At 43.0% G+C, this 16,932-nt stretch overlaps 1 long non-coding RNA gene across 1 annotated transcript; it reads right to left on the bottom strand.

Moving 5' to 3' along the window:
- Nucleotides 1-459: 459 nt before the first annotated feature.
- On the bottom strand, nt 460-13,849 carry LOC143416147 (uncharacterized). The gene is made up of 3 exons (XR_013096523.1): nt 13,615-13,849; nt 1,769-1,918; nt 460-792 (listed from the first exon to the last, which is right to left on the bottom strand). It is a non-coding gene; the product is annotated as an uncharacterized LOC143416147 (long non-coding RNA).
- Nucleotides 13,850-16,932: the final 3,083 nt, after the last annotated feature.

Below are 16,932 nucleotides of genomic sequence, written 5' to 3'. Positions count from 1 at the left end.
AGGAGACAATTGTCACACAGTGGAAATTTGTATTTATCTTGTATATTGGTTTTATTCTGAATTTTAGTGTTTATTTATGAGTGTAGTTTTTATTTGCATGATTTCATTCTGTTTGTATTGCATGTTTTTAGTGTGTTATTTGACAATGTTTTAATCCACTGTGGATTGGGTGCATGGGACAAATTAGCTGATAGAGATCACCTGCTGAGCTTTGGGTGTGTCCAGAGGTGGCCTATCAGCTGTTTAAAGACCTATTAAAAGGAAGCCAGCTGAGTACTGGAGAAGATAGGCCCCAGACATGAAGAGGAGTGCAGGAAGACCAGGTGGAAAAGAAGGACCCCGGCCAGCGTAACACGGCGACCCAGTTCCGACAGCTGATCTGTCAGGATTAGTTAACGGACTCAGGCGCAGACCAGGAATCCTTTTAGAGAAGACAGTTAATTTATTTATACAGACAACACCAGGTGATAATATATAAATGGTAAATGGCCTGTATTTATATAGCGCTTTACTAGTCCCTAAGGACCCCAAAGCGCTTTACACATCCAGTCATCAACCCATTCACACACACAGTCACACACTGGTGATGGCAGCTACATTGTAGCCACAGCCACCCTGGGGCGCACTGACAGAGTATACAATGTGCTGAAGGGGGGTCCGGGGCTCCAGGATCCGTGAGGGGAGGGAAGGGGATCAAACGTGCTCCAAAAGGTCTCCAAATCACTCTCCTCACTCCTTAACTGGGTCACACTCATTCACAGGATTACAGGCAGGGAAAGGTCCGGGAAAGATCTGCGCACAAAAACTTCAATTAGAGGCAAACTGACGGAAAACGTCTCACAGATTCTCAAACCAGAGGTGTGGACTTGAGTCACATGACTTGGACTCGAGTCAGACTCGAGTCATTAATTTTATGACTTTAGACTTGACTTGGACTTTTACACCAATGACTTGAGACTCGACTCTGACTTGCCTGACATTACTTGAGACTTGACTTGAGACTTGAGGATAAAGACTTGAGACTTACTCGAGACTTGCAAAACAATGACTTGGTCCCACCTCTGTCTCAAACTACTGAGTGACTGATGCTGATCGCTCAACAATCCAGCAAGGAGTAGCTCAGTGCTGCCATGTTAAGCAGGGCTCGGGATTATGAAGATAGGCAGCGGGTGTGGAGATGGCAGGTGGGTGGGTCAGGGGCGGGAGCCTGTAATGAGCACCGCCCCGGCAGGAGGGAGAGAAAGAGCAAAACAACAAAACCACATGTTGCCTAATATGGGTCAGCTGGTGAGGCACAGGCACCATGACATGATCAGACGTTAGGTGACGTCCCGCTGGAACTAGTCATTCGGGAGCTGTACATTTGCGCACCAGCAGAGGGCCCCTGCCCAGCTAAATAACCATAACAAAGTGCACTGTTCAGACAACACATACAAGTGGTCGTAACACTTTCTTCAAACACCTTGCTTTTGAGAATGGGATTCATCACATATTTGCCAAAGATAAACAATCTTTAAATACAAATTTATTCATGATGTCTTTTCTATCCTCCTCTTATGACCCCTTGTTGACCTCATGCCTTGTAGGGGAATTCAGTTCAAGTTGCAGTTGCTTAGCAGTTGTCTGTTGCCCAACAACAAGTAAGTGATGAAGTTTGGCTGCTAACATTATTCAAACACATATTATAAAAAGGATAATGGAGCCCCAGTTCCACCACTCCACGTGTTGAAGTGCACCTAGAGAAGATGCTGAAATCAAAGTCCCTGACCTGGAGCGGGCACTCCACCCTTTTCCGATTGAGGACCACGCTCAAATTTGGAGGTGCTGATCCCCATTCCTGCCACTTCACACTCAGCTGCAAACTGCTCCAGTGCGAGCTGGAGGCCATCACGTGATGAAGCCAACAGAACCACATCATCTGCAAAAACCAGAGATGAGATTCTGAGACCAACTAAGTGAAAGCCTTCTGCCACTTGGCTTGGCCTAGGAATTGTCCATAAAAATTATTAACAGAATCAGTGACAAAGGGCGGCCCTGGCGGATACTGATGTGTCGGTCGCGAACGAAACGGGTTAGAGCCGGATCTTTGAAGTGAATGACGCGAGTCGGCACCTTATTGGGAGCTGTGTTTCTTTTTTCTTTCTCTCACCCTCTCTGTGCTTTGCGCTGGGCAGAGGGGGGAGGGGCGGTAGTTACACTGGCAGTAGCACAGGAACAGAGCGGGAGGGGGAGAGAGAGAGAGCAGGGACAACAACGTCACATTAGAAAGGTAGAGTAATCATCCACAACTATTTTCAGTTGCAGATGATAAGGGATTCAGAAAGTTTATTCATGCAGGTCCATATGACAGAGAATGTGCATCTTCTTTTTGTTTTCATATTTTATATTTAATTGTGTTGTGGTTTGTAGTGTTTTGTGTTGTTTCACTTTAAATTTGTTTAAAAAGCTGAAAATTTAAATAGTTAAAAGTTGAAATGCGAATAGTTGTTTTTTGTATTACATGATTTATTTATTACATTTCATGTGGAGTGAATAAATAAAAGTAAATTTACGATGGCCCCTAGAGACAAAGCACATACAAACTCCGAAGCACGTACAACAGAAGTGCTCCAGGATGCTAGGGGGCGGTGTTGAGCTTTTGTTACCTCGTGGCTACACAAGCCAGGAAGTACCAACGACCGGATTTGTTTTTGTTTTTTTTGTTTTTTTTCATACTTTAATTAAATTTATGCACATATTACAATCTCTCGTTGGGAGACAACATTAGTGCAACAACATCTTGAAAAGGTTGAATAAGAAACCAAACGAAAAAAACCCCAAAAAACCCCCAAAAAAACAAAAAAACAAAAACACATATATACATATACATAAATATATGAAGGCCATTTTTATGACATATAACAGTTTCCTTTCTGCGAACACTTTAACATACATGTGGCTTACTTAGTACACCAAAAACACAATCATTAAAAGGATAGAGATTGAGTCCCATTGTCGCATATCAAAGCAGCCTCTTTACATGAATCCCTCAGTAATTCTAAAGATGACAAAAAGGATTTTAATTCAATTTTCAATGCAGTTAGGGAAGGTCTTTTACTTTGCCATTTGCATTTGTGTATGTGGTATTTGCCCATAATTATCACCACCTTGTGTAGCATGGACAGTTCCTTAGATGGATCACCATTATTATATAAAACTTGTGTTAGAGTCAGTGGGGTCATCCCATCTATTCTTATACTCAACCAGTCTACTAAATCTTGCCAGAAGTCAGTTGTTACTGAGCAGGAAAAAAACAAATGATCAATACTTTCCGCATTTTGTGAACAAAATCCACATGGCTCTACCTCAAACCCAAACCTTTTTTTAAGCATTTCAGCTGCTGGGTAATATCCATTAATTATTTTAAATTGCATTTCTTTGACTTTGGGGGGGATAGGCCATTTTAAAAAGTGCGTATATTTGTTCGTTATTTTAATATTACTCCCTTTTAGTTTTGTGTTACTGTTAAAGTCGTGAAATTATTTGTTTTTAAATATCTTGTTCATGGTTTTATTATTACAGTTTTTATCCGTCAAAGGAATCTGGTTTAGATGTAAAGAAGGTAGACTAATTTGTGCCTTAGAGTAATACAAATAACCTTGAATCAAACTCAACAGAGGTAAGGGGATTGCCTTACAAACCTTGTCATATTCTCTAAGGCAGGGGTGTCAAACTCAAATACACAGTGGGCCAAAATTCAAAACTAGAACAAAGTCGCGGGCTAACGTTAATATTTATTGAAATATATTTATTCCTCCAGATATAAGAATGAATCTTTTCTTATGGACTCAAACATGTTTTGCTGAAAAACTGAATATGGAACAAGCAAAGCTTAATACTAAACAATATATATATTAGCTGTATAATACCAGTAGGCCAGCTCTAATAGTAATTTGGTATGGCTTCGCGGGCCAAATGTAATTAGGCTGCGGGCCAAATTTGGCCCGCGGGCCAGAGTTTGACACCTATGCTCTAAGGGAACACTGAATGTTAAACTTAGCATTAAAAACACCCACTGAGAGAAACTGACCCCTTTCATCAAGTAAGTCTGTTATAAAGATTATGTTTTTTTCAAACCACTCTTTAATAAACAATGACTTCTTATTAATTGTAATTGTTCTGTTATTCCACAAGGTGGAGCAATGTGGTGAAAAGTTATGGGCAAACACCATCTTCCAATAAGACAAGACCTGCTTATGATATTCTGACAGTTTCACAGGCAACTTCAATATATCAAAATCACATTTCAGGAGAAAATCCAACCCTCCCACCTTTTTGAAAATATTTTTTGGGATATGGAACCATATGGAGTCAGGTTTCAAGAGGAAGGCTTTTATCCAGTTTATTTTAAATACTCCAACCATTGATTGAAAATCAATTGACTTTATACCACCTTTAGCGTAATCTTTGACAAGTTGTGATTTTTTTAATGTAATGTGTTTTATTGCGCCAAATGAATTGATAGATTATAGAGTTAATCTTTTTAATGCTTTTCGGGGTAATGTATAGTGAGTATGCTGGATAAACCATCTTTGAGACGCCCTCTGATTTGGATAATAGATTGCATCCAAAAATTGTAATATCTCTCGTCAACCAATGATTTAGTGTTTTGGACATGCCATCAATTTTGTCTTTTAGGTTTTTTGATTCTCTAGTGTTGATGTCTTTGTCTAAATAGATGCCTAGATACTTAACTTCATTTTTCACTGGAATCGTCCTCATGCTATTTTCCAAGCAATCATAAAGTGGCAAAAGTTCACACTTCTTCAGGTTCAGACACAAGCCTGAAGCTTTAGAAAAAATTGAAATGACATTCAATGCTTTCTCGAGTATTGATTTATCCTTTAAAAATATTACTGTGTCATCTGCAAACTGACTTATTTTCAGTTCAATATCAAAAATGTTTATTCCTTCGATGTCTGAATGGTTCACAATGAGGTGAGCCATTAATTGAGTGCAAAGAATAAATAATTTTGGAGAAATTGGGCAACCCTGTCGAATTCCACAGAATATGTCTATCCTAGATGTTATGCCTGGATTGAGCGAAACATAACTATAAATTTGCTTGTAGAACAGTTTGATCACTTTGCAAAATTTGTTTCCAAATCCAAAAAGTTCTAAAGATCTAAATAAAAAATTATGGTCTATTGAATCAAATGCTTTAAAAAAGTCAATAAATAGTATTAAACTTTCTGAATTAATAAAGGATCGATAGTCAATCATATCTAATATTAATCTTATGTTATTATGAATCTGCCTTCCTTTAATAAACGCTGATTGGCACTCATCAATCAATTTGGTTAAGACGCTTTTAAGCCTATTTGCATATACTAAGGCTAATAATTTGTAGTCGTTACATAAAAGTGTTATGGGTCTCCAATTGTCTAGCATTTGTAAATCTTTGTTTGGTTTGGGTAATAAGGTTATTAATCCTGTTTTCATTGTTGGGGATAGTTCTTCATTTTTTAAACAATCCAAAAAGCCATTAAATAACAAATCTTTAATGTCTTGCCAAAAGGTTTTATAAAATTCAATCGTTAAACCATCACTTCCAGGCGATTTTCCATTTTTCATTTGTTTTAGAGCTGTATCTAATTCGGATATTTTCAAATCTTCTTCTAACCATGTTTTATCATCCTCTTCCAATTTTTTAACCTGATCTTTAATCATATCAAAAAAGATATCTGCATTTTCTTTTTCAGTTCTTGATTTATACAGATTACTATAAAACATGTTAATTTCCTCACTTATTTTATTTGGTTCCTCAATTATAGTACCATCCTTACTCAATTTAGTTATTTTTTTCTTTGTTTGTCTACGCTTCTCTAGACTATAGAAATAAGATGAATTTTTTTCTCCATGTTCAATCCACTTGGCTCTAGACCTTACATATGCTCCTTTAGCTTTAATCAAGTACACCTCATCTAGCTTATTTTGTAAAGATTGTAAGCGTTCTGACTCTTCCGCAGTCATACAGGGTTTACCACATAATAAATGAATTTGTTCAATTAGATTTTTCTGTTCACATACGCGTAGGGCAGACACTTTCTTTCCCGTTTCTATAGCTAATTGTTTCACACTATATTTAAACCATTCCCATTTACTGACATTAGTCATGCTCATATTGTTAATTTCTGATTTAAGTTCTTTAACTTGTTTACAGAAGTCTTCGTTTTGTAATAAACTATTGTTAAATTTCCATATGTTGTCAGATCTTTGTTGTTTACGTAGAGATAATAAGAGACTTATCAGACAATGATCAGTAAGTGGGGTTGACTGGGTCTCACATTTCGTAACATATGATGATACTGCCCCTCCTTGAATCGCTACCTTATCGTGGTGGAGGGGTTTGTGTGTCCCAGGGATCCCAGGGGCTATGTTGTCTGGGGACTTTTGCCCCCTGGTAGGGTCTCCCATGGCAAATTGGCCCTGGGTGAGGGACCAGACAAAGAGCGATTCATAAGACCCTTATGAAAAGGACACCGAGGGAACAGTTTACCCTGCCCGGGATAGGGTTACCGGGGCCCCGCCCTGGAGCCAGGCCCGGGGAGGGTGCCCGAGGGCGAGCGTCTGGTGGCCGGGCCTTAGTCCATGGGGTCCGGCCGGGCACAGCCCGAAGAGGAGACATGGGCCCATCCTCCCGCAGGCCCACCACCCGCAGGAGGCGCCATAGGGGTCGGGTGCATTGTGTGCCGGGTGGCGGCCAGGAGCGGAGGCCCTGGCGGACTGACCCCCGGCTGCCAAGACTGGCAATAGGGACATGGAATGTCACCTCTCTGGTGGGGAAGGAGCCTGAGTTAGTGCGTGAGGTTGAGAGGTACCGGCTAGATATAGTCGGGCTCACCTCTACACATGGCTTGGGCTCTGGAACCAGTCTCCTGGAGAGGGGCTGGACTCTGTCTCAGTCTGGAGTTGCCGATGGTGAGAGGCGGCGGGCTGGGGTGGGTATCCTAATATCCCCTCGGCTTGCTGCCGGTACGTTGGGGTTTTTCCCGGTGGACGAGAGGGTTTGTTCCCTGCGCCTTAGGGTCGGGGAACGGGTCCTGACTGTCATCTGCGCTTATGCGCCGAGTGGCAGTTCAGAGTACCCAGCCTTCTTAGAGTCCCTGGGGGGGGGTGCTGGAGGGTGCTCCACCTGGAGACTCTGTTGTCCTGCTGGGAGACTTCAATGCTCACGTGGGTAACGACAGCGAGACCTGGAGGGGCGTGATTGGGAGGAACGGCCTCCCTGATCTGAACCCGAGCGGTGCTCTGTTATTGGACTTCTGTGCTAACCACAGTTTGGCCATAACGAACACCCTGTTCGAACATAAGAGTGTCCATAAGTGCACGTGGCACCAGGACGCTCTAGGCCGTAGGTCGATGATCGATTTTGTAATCGTATCAGCAGACCTGCGACCATATGTTCTGGACACTCGGGTAAAGAGAGGGGCTGAGCTGTCAACTGATCACCACCTGGTGGTGAGTTGGATCAGGTGGCGGGGGAGGACGCTGGACAGACCTGGTGCACCTAAACGCGTAGTGAGGGTGTGCTGGGAACGTCTAGCAGAGGCCCCAGTCCGCGAGATCTTCAACGCACACCTCCGGCAGAGCTTCGACAGCATTCCGAGGGAGACTGGGGACATTGAGTCCGAATGGACCATGTTCAGAGTCTCCATTGCCGAAGCTGCTGCATTGAGCTGCGGCCGCAAGGTGGTGGGTGCCTGCCGTGGTGGTAATCCCCGAACCAAATGGTGGACACCAGAGGTGAAGGGAGCCACCAGGCTGAAGAAGGAGTCCTATCGGGCTTGGTTAGCCTGTGGGACTCCGGAGGCAGCCGACAGGTATCGACAGGCCAAGCGGAATGCGGCTCGGGCAGTGGCTGAAGCAAAAACTCGGGTGTGGGAGGAGTTCGGAGAGGCCATGGAAAAAGACTTTCGGACTGCCTCGAAGAGATTCTGGCAAACTGTCAGACGTCTCAGGAGGGGAAAGCGGTGCTCTACCTGCACTGTGTATAGTGCTGGCGGAGCGCTGCTGACGTCGACTGAGAAAATTGTCAGGCGGTGGAAGGAATACTTCGAGGACCTCCTTAATCCCACTGACACGTCTTCCGAGGAGGAAGCAGAGTCTGGGGATGAGGGGAATGACCCGCCAATTTCCGGGGGCGAGGTCACTGAGGCAGTTAAACAACTCCTTGGTGGCAGAGCCCCTGGTGTTGATGAGGTCCGCCCCGAGTTCCTGAAGGCTCTGGACATTGTAGGGCTGTCCTGGTTGACACGCCTCTGCAATGTTGCGTGGAGATCAGGGGCAGTACCTGTGGACTGGCAGACCGGGGTGGTGGTCCCCATCTTTAAGAAAGGGGACCGGAGGGTGTGTTCCAACTACAGGGGGATCACACTCCTCAGCCTCCCTGGGAAAGTCTATGCCAGGGTGCTGGAAAGGAGAGTTCGTCCGTTAGTCGAACCTCGGATACAGGAGGAACAATGCGGTTTTTGTCCTGGTCGCGGAACACTGGACCAGCTCTTTATCCTCTCCAGGATACTTGAGGGTGCATGGGAGTTTGCCCAACCAGTCTACATGTGTTTTGTGGACTTGGAGAAGGCATTCGATCGTGTCCCTCGGGGTGTCCTGTGGGAGGTGTTGCGGGAATATGGGGTGTCTGGCCCATTGCTACGGGCCATTCGATCCCTATACAACTGTTGCAAGAGCTTGGTTCGCATTGCCGGCAATAAGTCGGACTCGTTCCCGGTGGGTGATGGGCTTCGCCAGGGCTGCCCTTTGTCTCCGGTTCTGTTCATAATTTTTATGGACAGGATTTCTAGGCGCAGCCAAGTGGCGGAGGGCTTTCGCTTTGGTGGCCTCAGAATCTCATCTCTGATTTTTGCAGATGATGTGGTTCTGTTGGCTTCATCGGGTGAAGGCCTCCAGCTCGCACTGGAACGGTTCGCAGCCGAGTGTGAAGCAGCAGGAATGAGGATCAGCACCTCCAAATCTGAGGCCATGGTTCTCAGCCGGAAAAGGGTGGAGTGCCCACTCCGGGTCGGGGATGAGTTCCTGCCACAAGTGGAGGAGTTCAAGTATCTTGGGGTCTTGTTCGCGAGTGATGGGAGAAGGGAGCCGGAGATCGACAGACGGATTGGGGCTGCAGCTGCAGTAATGCGGACGCTGCACCGGTCCGTCGTGGTGAAGAGGGAGCTGAGTGTAAAAGCGAAGCTCTCAATTTACCGGTCGATCTACGTCCCTACCCTCACCTATGGCCACGAGCTGTGGGTAGTGACCGAAAGAACGAGATCGCGGATACAAGCGGCAGAAATGAGCTTCCTCCGAAGGGTGGCTGGCCTCTCCCTTAGAGATAGGGTGAGAAGTTCGGCCATCCAGGAGGGGCTCGGAGTAGAGCAGCTGCTGCTCCACATCGAAAGGAGCCAGCTGAGGTGGTTCGGGCATCTGACAAGGATGCCCCCTGGGCGCCTCCTGGGTGAGGTGTTCCAGGCATGTCCCACCGGGAGGAGGCCCCGGGGCAGACCCAGGACACGCTGGAGAGATTATATCTCTCGGCTGGCCTGGGAACGCCTTGGTATTCCCCCGGATAAGCTGGAGGAGGTGGCTGGGGAGAGGGAGGTCTGGGCCTCTTTGCTTAGGCTGCTGCCCCCGCGACCCGGCCCCGGACAAAGCGGATGAAGATGGATGGATGGATGGATGGATGATGATACTGTTTGGGAGACAAGCCAATAATCTAATCTTGAACATAAGTTTTTATTTGATGGACTAAACCAAGTATATTTCTTCGTATTTGGGTTTGTCATCCTCCAATAATCGATCATATTGGTTGTCGTACAAAAGTCACAAATAATGCTATCGTGTTCTGGTTGATTTCCTCTTTGTGGTTGTCTGTCAAGCCATGAGTTAGGAGCCAGGTTAAAATCGCCTCCAGTTATCACCTGGGTAGAACCATATGTAGTACTCCACTTTGCAATTAATTTACTTAAGTTAGACATCATATTTCTATTTAGCGACCTGTTATTGTATCCATACACGTTAATAAGAATAATTTTCTGTTCACAGACTTCTACCAACACCATGATCCAATGCCCCATTCCGTCGCTTTTATGATCAATAACTCTCCCTGCAAATTTGTTGAATAAGATCATAACTCCTGCTGAGTGAGTAGTACCATGTGAATAAAGAATACTATCTCCCCATTGATGTTTCCAAAATGTTTCCTCTTCCTTACCAGAATGTGTTTCTTGTAAAAACAAAATGTTTGCCTTAATTTCCTTGCAGAATAAAAACATGGCCTTACGTTTGACATTGTTTTTTAAGCCTCGAACATTTAAGGAACTTAATAGAACAGCCATCTATAAGATAAAGAAAAAACAAAAACAAAAACGCAAGAACAAAATACAAAACAAGAACAGTAACGGCTTCCTTGGCACTTACTAGAAGAAAAAAAAGTGCTTGAAGCAGGAATAAGCCTAGTGTCCTACCTATGTAATCATAACAGTACTCCGACCCTATCACAGTACTACCCCTTTATATATGCGGCAATTTTAGCTCTGGATAGCCCACGTTTAACTACGACTTTGCTTTTTGACCCTCTCCTATTTTTTATTTGTGTACTTTTAACAGATATGTATATATAAACATATATATACACACACACATACCCACATTTTATGGTTAACTTGTAGTGACTTCTTCAAGTGCATCTCACAGATCGATCCTTTTACCGTCTATTATTGCATAACCCTCCTTTAGGAATGCTCTTTTGCCGTTGTTTCGAGCTTCCTGCACCTTGGGCCACAGCTTGATCCGAGCTTCACGGTCTTCTTTGGAGAAGTCTTCTTTAAATTTTATGTTCAGTTCTTTGCAGACCCTGGCCTCTTTGGATTTCCTCCATACTTCATCCCTTGCCGTCCTCATGCTGAACTGTATGATGATTGGTCTTGGCACCTTGTTGCTCACTGCATTGTCTTTCTTCCCCAGTCGGTGTACTGTATCAACCATGAGCTGCAGTTTTTCCACTGATACAGGAACCACTCTTGTTAGAATGCCGATCACTGTTTCACGTGTATTCTCGTTGTCCTTCTCTGTCAGACCCAAAATTCTGAGGTCCCATCTTCTGCGGTAACGTGCACTCTCCCGACAGCTCTCCTTTAATTCTTTGTTTTCCTTCATCAGCGACTCCACCTTCGTCTTCAGCTTGTCAATTTCCTCTCTGTTTTTTTGGGTCGCCTGTGTATTTACTTCAATGCGTTGTTCGAAGGCTTCCAACTTCTTTTCAAGCGAATCAAACCTTTCCTCGCATCTCTTTGTGAAGCCAAGTAAAACTTCATATACATTCTCGATGCTCACCTGCTTCTCAGTTATTTTGCTTTTCATTTTTTTGGGATTGGGACTTGGTAACGGAGTGTGGTCACCTATGGGTCTTCCGATCTCTTTCTGAAGTTCCATCTCTTCTATATCTTCATCCTCACATGCTTCCCGCATAGCAGCAAGGTTGTAATCATGGTCGGAGAGGCTACCTGTTAGCTTGGGGTTAGCCATTTTTATCGCTCTAAGTTTATCTTTGTGTCTGCCTGAAGGTCTGTCAAAGTAACTTCCAGGGGGTTTCGCTTGCGTTCTACTTCCTTTGGAGTAACAGTTTGTCAGTAAAGTATTTTACAGGACATCAAAATCACGTTTCTTAATCAGACCCGCAGATTGTACAACCGCTTATTCTGCCATCTTTCTCTCCACTCACGACCGGATTTGGTGTGTGACAGTAGTAACAGGTGTCACTACCCGATCCGTACCGGAAACCCGATCGGTACCCCGCATGCGCAAATCTTACGTCACTTCCTCTCTTTGCCAACATTGCGACATTCAATATATTTGAATGGTACGGTTAGCGCCCAGTTAGCTCCTAGCATTTCTCAACAGCTCTGCCTCCTTTTCGACTGCCCGGGACATTTAAACAATGGATAATCCATATACAAAGAAATTCATGCTTTTCTCCTCAACAGAGAGCGTCCCCCGATTGAGCAGCAGCGCCGTAAAATAAGAAGAATGGCGCCTAATTACAGAGTTAATAATGCAGACTTTGTAATATCTCACGTGTAGATTCATCAGCCAGATTAAGTGTTTACTGACAATTGACAGTGATAGCGCACATCATCATCACTATTCCAACAATCCTCTCCTCACAGACAAGCATAAACACACTCGACTTTCGCTAAATCAGATTTAACACACGTTTGTAATGACGATAATTCAGTTTATAATAGGGTTTATTCGCTCGGTCAGCAGGTGGCGGTATCCTCGTACACTGGGGAGTAAACTGCCATTAAATGAACAGAAGAAGAAGAAAACATCTGCACATGCGCGGTACGGATCGGGTAGACCCGATTTGTACGGTCAGACTTTACACATGCGCAGTAAGGATCGGAGAGTCCTGATCCGTAACTTTCTTTTTATTTTTCGTTTTTGTCTACATTGTACTGAAATGCTTCATTATTGCAAACATTTTAAGATATACTTGTTATTCTTAACATTTTAACAGATACTCTGACCCATAACTATCGTAAAACGCTACGACCGGAAGTAGAAACCTTTCGCGCATGCGGGGTACCGATCGGGTTTCCGGTACGGATCGGGTAGTGACAACAGGTAAATGAACTTTTTTTATTTTTTTATTTATTTGAATATATGTAATAGGAAGGCTTTAGGACCCAGAGGCTCCAAGGGAGGGTATAAAAGAGGAAGTAGCAGCAGGTGCTCTTCTTCTCTCATTTGTACTGACGAGCGGCTGTGAACAATGGTTGTGTGAGTAGGTGAAGAGCCTGAGAAGTTTTGTCTTCTACACAAACGATTGTTTTAAACCTCCACAGCAGAGATTCGAGGTACAGGCTGTTTTTCTTTTAGTGCTTTTTTAAATTCGTTGAAATGTATTTGATGTTTATTGTATTTTATGTTTCTAGTAGTGATTTTAGAAGACAAGCCAGGTGTGCAGCAAACACAGTTGTCTGCTGGAGGTATGTTAACTTAATATATTTGACATAAAAAAAAGTATATTTATGCGCTACAATCTAATTTATATTGTATTGCCTCCTGCAGGACAGGCTGCACATGTGAATTTGTCAGTTTTTTCCTCCTTCTCTTTTTCGTTGCATTTTTCTCCCAGGTTGGTTTTAGAGTAGGGTCACCTTTTAAAACTGTTTGTTTTTTATGCTGGGTTTGTTTTTATTTTCAGTGGGCTGGTGCAATATTAGTCGGGCAGTGTGCAATCCCTGAGCTGGGCTCTTACTTTAGGGGAATTAGTTCTTTTAGAGGTGCTCTGTGTGGATTTGCGAGTGCATGCAATAAGTGTTCTGTTGGGCTCTGTGATGGCTGCACTTACAGCCACACAGTGGTAATACCCACCATGTTAGTGTAGAGACTTATAAGTAACATTGCATTCACATTTGTCTTTCTTTAAATATAGGAATTAATTTACAGGACAAATAACTGGTTTTGGTTTAGAATTCATTCACATATCCACATAACACTGCATTCTAAAATAAGTGCGCACATTTTAGTTTACACTGTTATGTATGATTAATCTTTTGTTTTCTGAGTTACCTTAGTTGCAGCTAGTGATGGCCCGCTTGAAGCTGACGCTCCGGAGCGTGTGTCGAAAAAAACAACACACTGGTTCAGAAGCACTGTGTCGAGGCTTGCTTCGTTTGGCAAAAGTCACGTGACCAGTGACGTCCGAAGCTTCATTACGCACGTAACTGCTTCGGTACCTGATTCAAACAGATATAAGGAAGTGAATCATCCACGGGATTCGTGGAGTGTGTTGATGGTGACAGATAGCGACGAGGTGATCATTCCACTGATAGATATGGAGCCAGCGAGGAAGAGAGGACGTTCTGGCGTGTGGGAATATTTTGAGTTGATTTTGCTCAATTTATTTTATCTGCCGAAGTGAAAAACTTGAAATGTCCAAAATCATGTTTTCATAATGTAAATATCATTACAGCATATGACTTTAGGAACACTTCCATGTGAATTAAAGCTAATGAAGACTACAAAAATGTATTTGACACTATACGTACATTACATTGCTACAGTTTAGAAAATCATTTTGTTTATTGTTTTTAGGTGATAGTCTGCAGGACCCAGGAATACCTGCATATCTACCAGCTTGCAGTGTAGTTCCTGCACTCCACAGCCTCTTCTGTTCCATGCAAGTGGATTTTCTCCAGGGCAGGAGAAACTATTTCTAAGAAAAGAAACAGACTCAGCCAGCGCACAGTAACACTAATCCTCTTTTTAACTGTAAATAACAAAAGGGCTACCTGACATAGATCATGTTTTTACTTTGCAAGTTCTTGATTAGGGGTGGGTTTTGATTATCGCTTTTCTGATTACAATCCATGCTAAATTGAATAAAGTGATATTGATTCATTAAAATCCCGTGTCGATTTGTAAATTAACGTTATTATGCCTGAAACGCCAGCATCTCAGGTTAAACCTCACAACATGTCGTCAAACACCATGCAGCTAAAACAGTAACTGGGAGCAGGTTTACGGATTCTGCATACAAACGTGAACACAGAGCGCGGACCCGACGCGTCAGAGTCAGATTTTGATGTGTCGTCGGGTCCGCGCTGTGTTTGCCTCTTTTTTTTCGCTGGCTTCTGCAGCTGCAGGTTTCATAACTCTGTTTACATCTCTAATTAAGTCTCACATGTGTCAGCTTTCTTTTAATAGATACGAAATTATGGATATATACTGTTAAATGATCAGACTTGTAATATTTCTGACTGAGGCAAAACTTTCCAGATTCCAATCAAATTGAATTGGATCCTGTATCGAATCAAAATGATTCTACAAATCAGTGACGATGCAGCCGTACTCAGCTCCCTAAGCATTTTCCCTTTCCAGTTCACAATCAATCCCACCCCTAGGTCAAAAATATGTATAGGACAATTGGCCTCATCTAATATTTTGTATGAACCTGTCCAGCTGTCCAGTGATTAAACGACAAGTAGATGGAGGCAGGACTTCACAGCAGGGGCATACTCCATAATGTGCTGTGCATTCTCATATGTATATTATATATATTGCTCACTTATTGTATTTACCAACATCAAGGAGTTATGAGCAGAGAAAGGCCACACCATAGTGCATGTTTAAATAGGGAAAGTTTATTGATCAAAATGTATTACGCAAATACGCATTACATTTTTTTCAGCCCCCCAATCGAGAAAACAAAACCAATTACATGTTCAAAGCAACGGAACGGTGGCCCAATATCAGAGAGAACTCCACTCTTGAGTGAGCAGTGATAATTGAGCAGTCTGTTTTATTTTGCAGATTCAAGCTGCTCTTCAAAATTTTCACCACCAGATGTCACCGGAGAGGACTGTGTTGAAAAGCTTCGAGTAATGAACCGTTTTTCAATACAAGCTTCAGTGCTTCGGAAAGCTTCATTTGGCCATCACTAGTTGCAGCTGTTCCAGTCCCTTGATTAAGGAGCCAAGAGGTGGAAAAGGGGCGGAGCGAGCTTTAAAGGAAGACTGCAAATTGGTTCATGCCATAACTCGGGACCATGGGGGGGAATTGGAGTTCATTATGTTTGGTTTAGTTAGGTTTTGTGTGTTTTACCCCTTCTCCTGTTTTTGTGGGCTGATCAGCCACTATTTAAGTTTCCCCTTTGTCTCCTTAAGTTAGGTCAGTTTGTTTGAGTTATCAGTTGTGTTGTCAACTTTGAGTAGAGTTTTGTTATTTTGACCTCTTTTATGAGCCCAAGATTTTGATTCTTTTTGCATGAGTTAACCAATTATGTTTTTTGGGTTAAATTAAAAAAATCATTTTTTTGGACTTTAACCTGTGCCTAAGTTTCTTTCACTGCTTGGTCCATCACAGGCTCGTATTTATTTGGGGTGGATTTGTTTCTTTTAAAGCAACGAGCATCTGGGACCGCCGAGGGAGAGCAAGCCCACAGGTGAAAGTTGCATTGCTGGCAGGTTGCACCAATAAGACTATATTGTGGTCGTTAGTGACCTTTTCCATTTTGATGTTTTAGGCCTTTTGCAAACCCTTTGTTTTCTTTTAAAATAATAAATTTTAACGTATCTGACTGATATTTGACCCTCTTGTCCCGTTTATTCTGGGCTCGTTCCTGTAAGAGCTTTGGGCCTGAAAGTTTGCACGAGTAGTATAGAGGCCCTTAGCGGTTACTCGGTGGCTTTTACTCGCTACATATGAGTGCTTGTGTATAAATACACAAACCATACACATATGCTTTCAATTGTGTAATTTAAGTGATCTAGGCAGTTCTGTTTTGGAAGTTCAGTTAACGCTAGAAATGTGCTTTGGAGTTTGTACGTGCTTTCTCTAGGAGCCACCGCATATATTTATAAACATATATAATTAAAACCACTTTTTTTTTTTTTTTACATCAGTAATTCCTTTTGTGCATAATTTTATATTATTGTTGACAATAAATCAATTAAAGCAACAAAACACCCTCAAGAGCTGGTTGGGAGCTGAAAGAGCCGGCTCTTTTTAGTGAGCTGAGCCGGTTTTCCAAAAAGAGACGGAAATCCCATTACTACTGGCAGAGTCCAGCACCCACCAGAAAGGAGTCCAACATTGCCAGTTATTTGAACCAAGCTCTTGTAATGGATGTACATGATCGAATGGCCTGTAGCAATGGGCCAGACACCCCATACTGTTGAAGCACCTCCCACAGGACACACTGAGGGACAAGGTCGAATGGCTTCTCAAAGTTCACAAAACACAGCCAGACTGGTTGGACAAACTCCTATGCACCTTCAAGTACTACTACTGCACATAATACTTACTGCATAAAATGCTACTTACTTACTGTACAGAATTCACCTACTTGCTGCACACAATGTCCCCCATGTATATATTCACCTAATG

The sequence above is a fragment of the Maylandia zebra genome, unplaced genomic scaffold, assembly GCF_041146795.1.
Source record: "Maylandia zebra isolate NMK-2024a unplaced genomic scaffold, Mzebra_GT3a scaffold22, whole genome shotgun sequence".
Lineage (NCBI taxonomy): Eukaryota > Metazoa > Chordata > Actinopteri > Cichliformes > Cichlidae > Maylandia > Maylandia zebra.
Note: the sequence above shows the minus strand (reverse complement) of the source record. Positions and strands in the feature narration are given on the sequence as shown.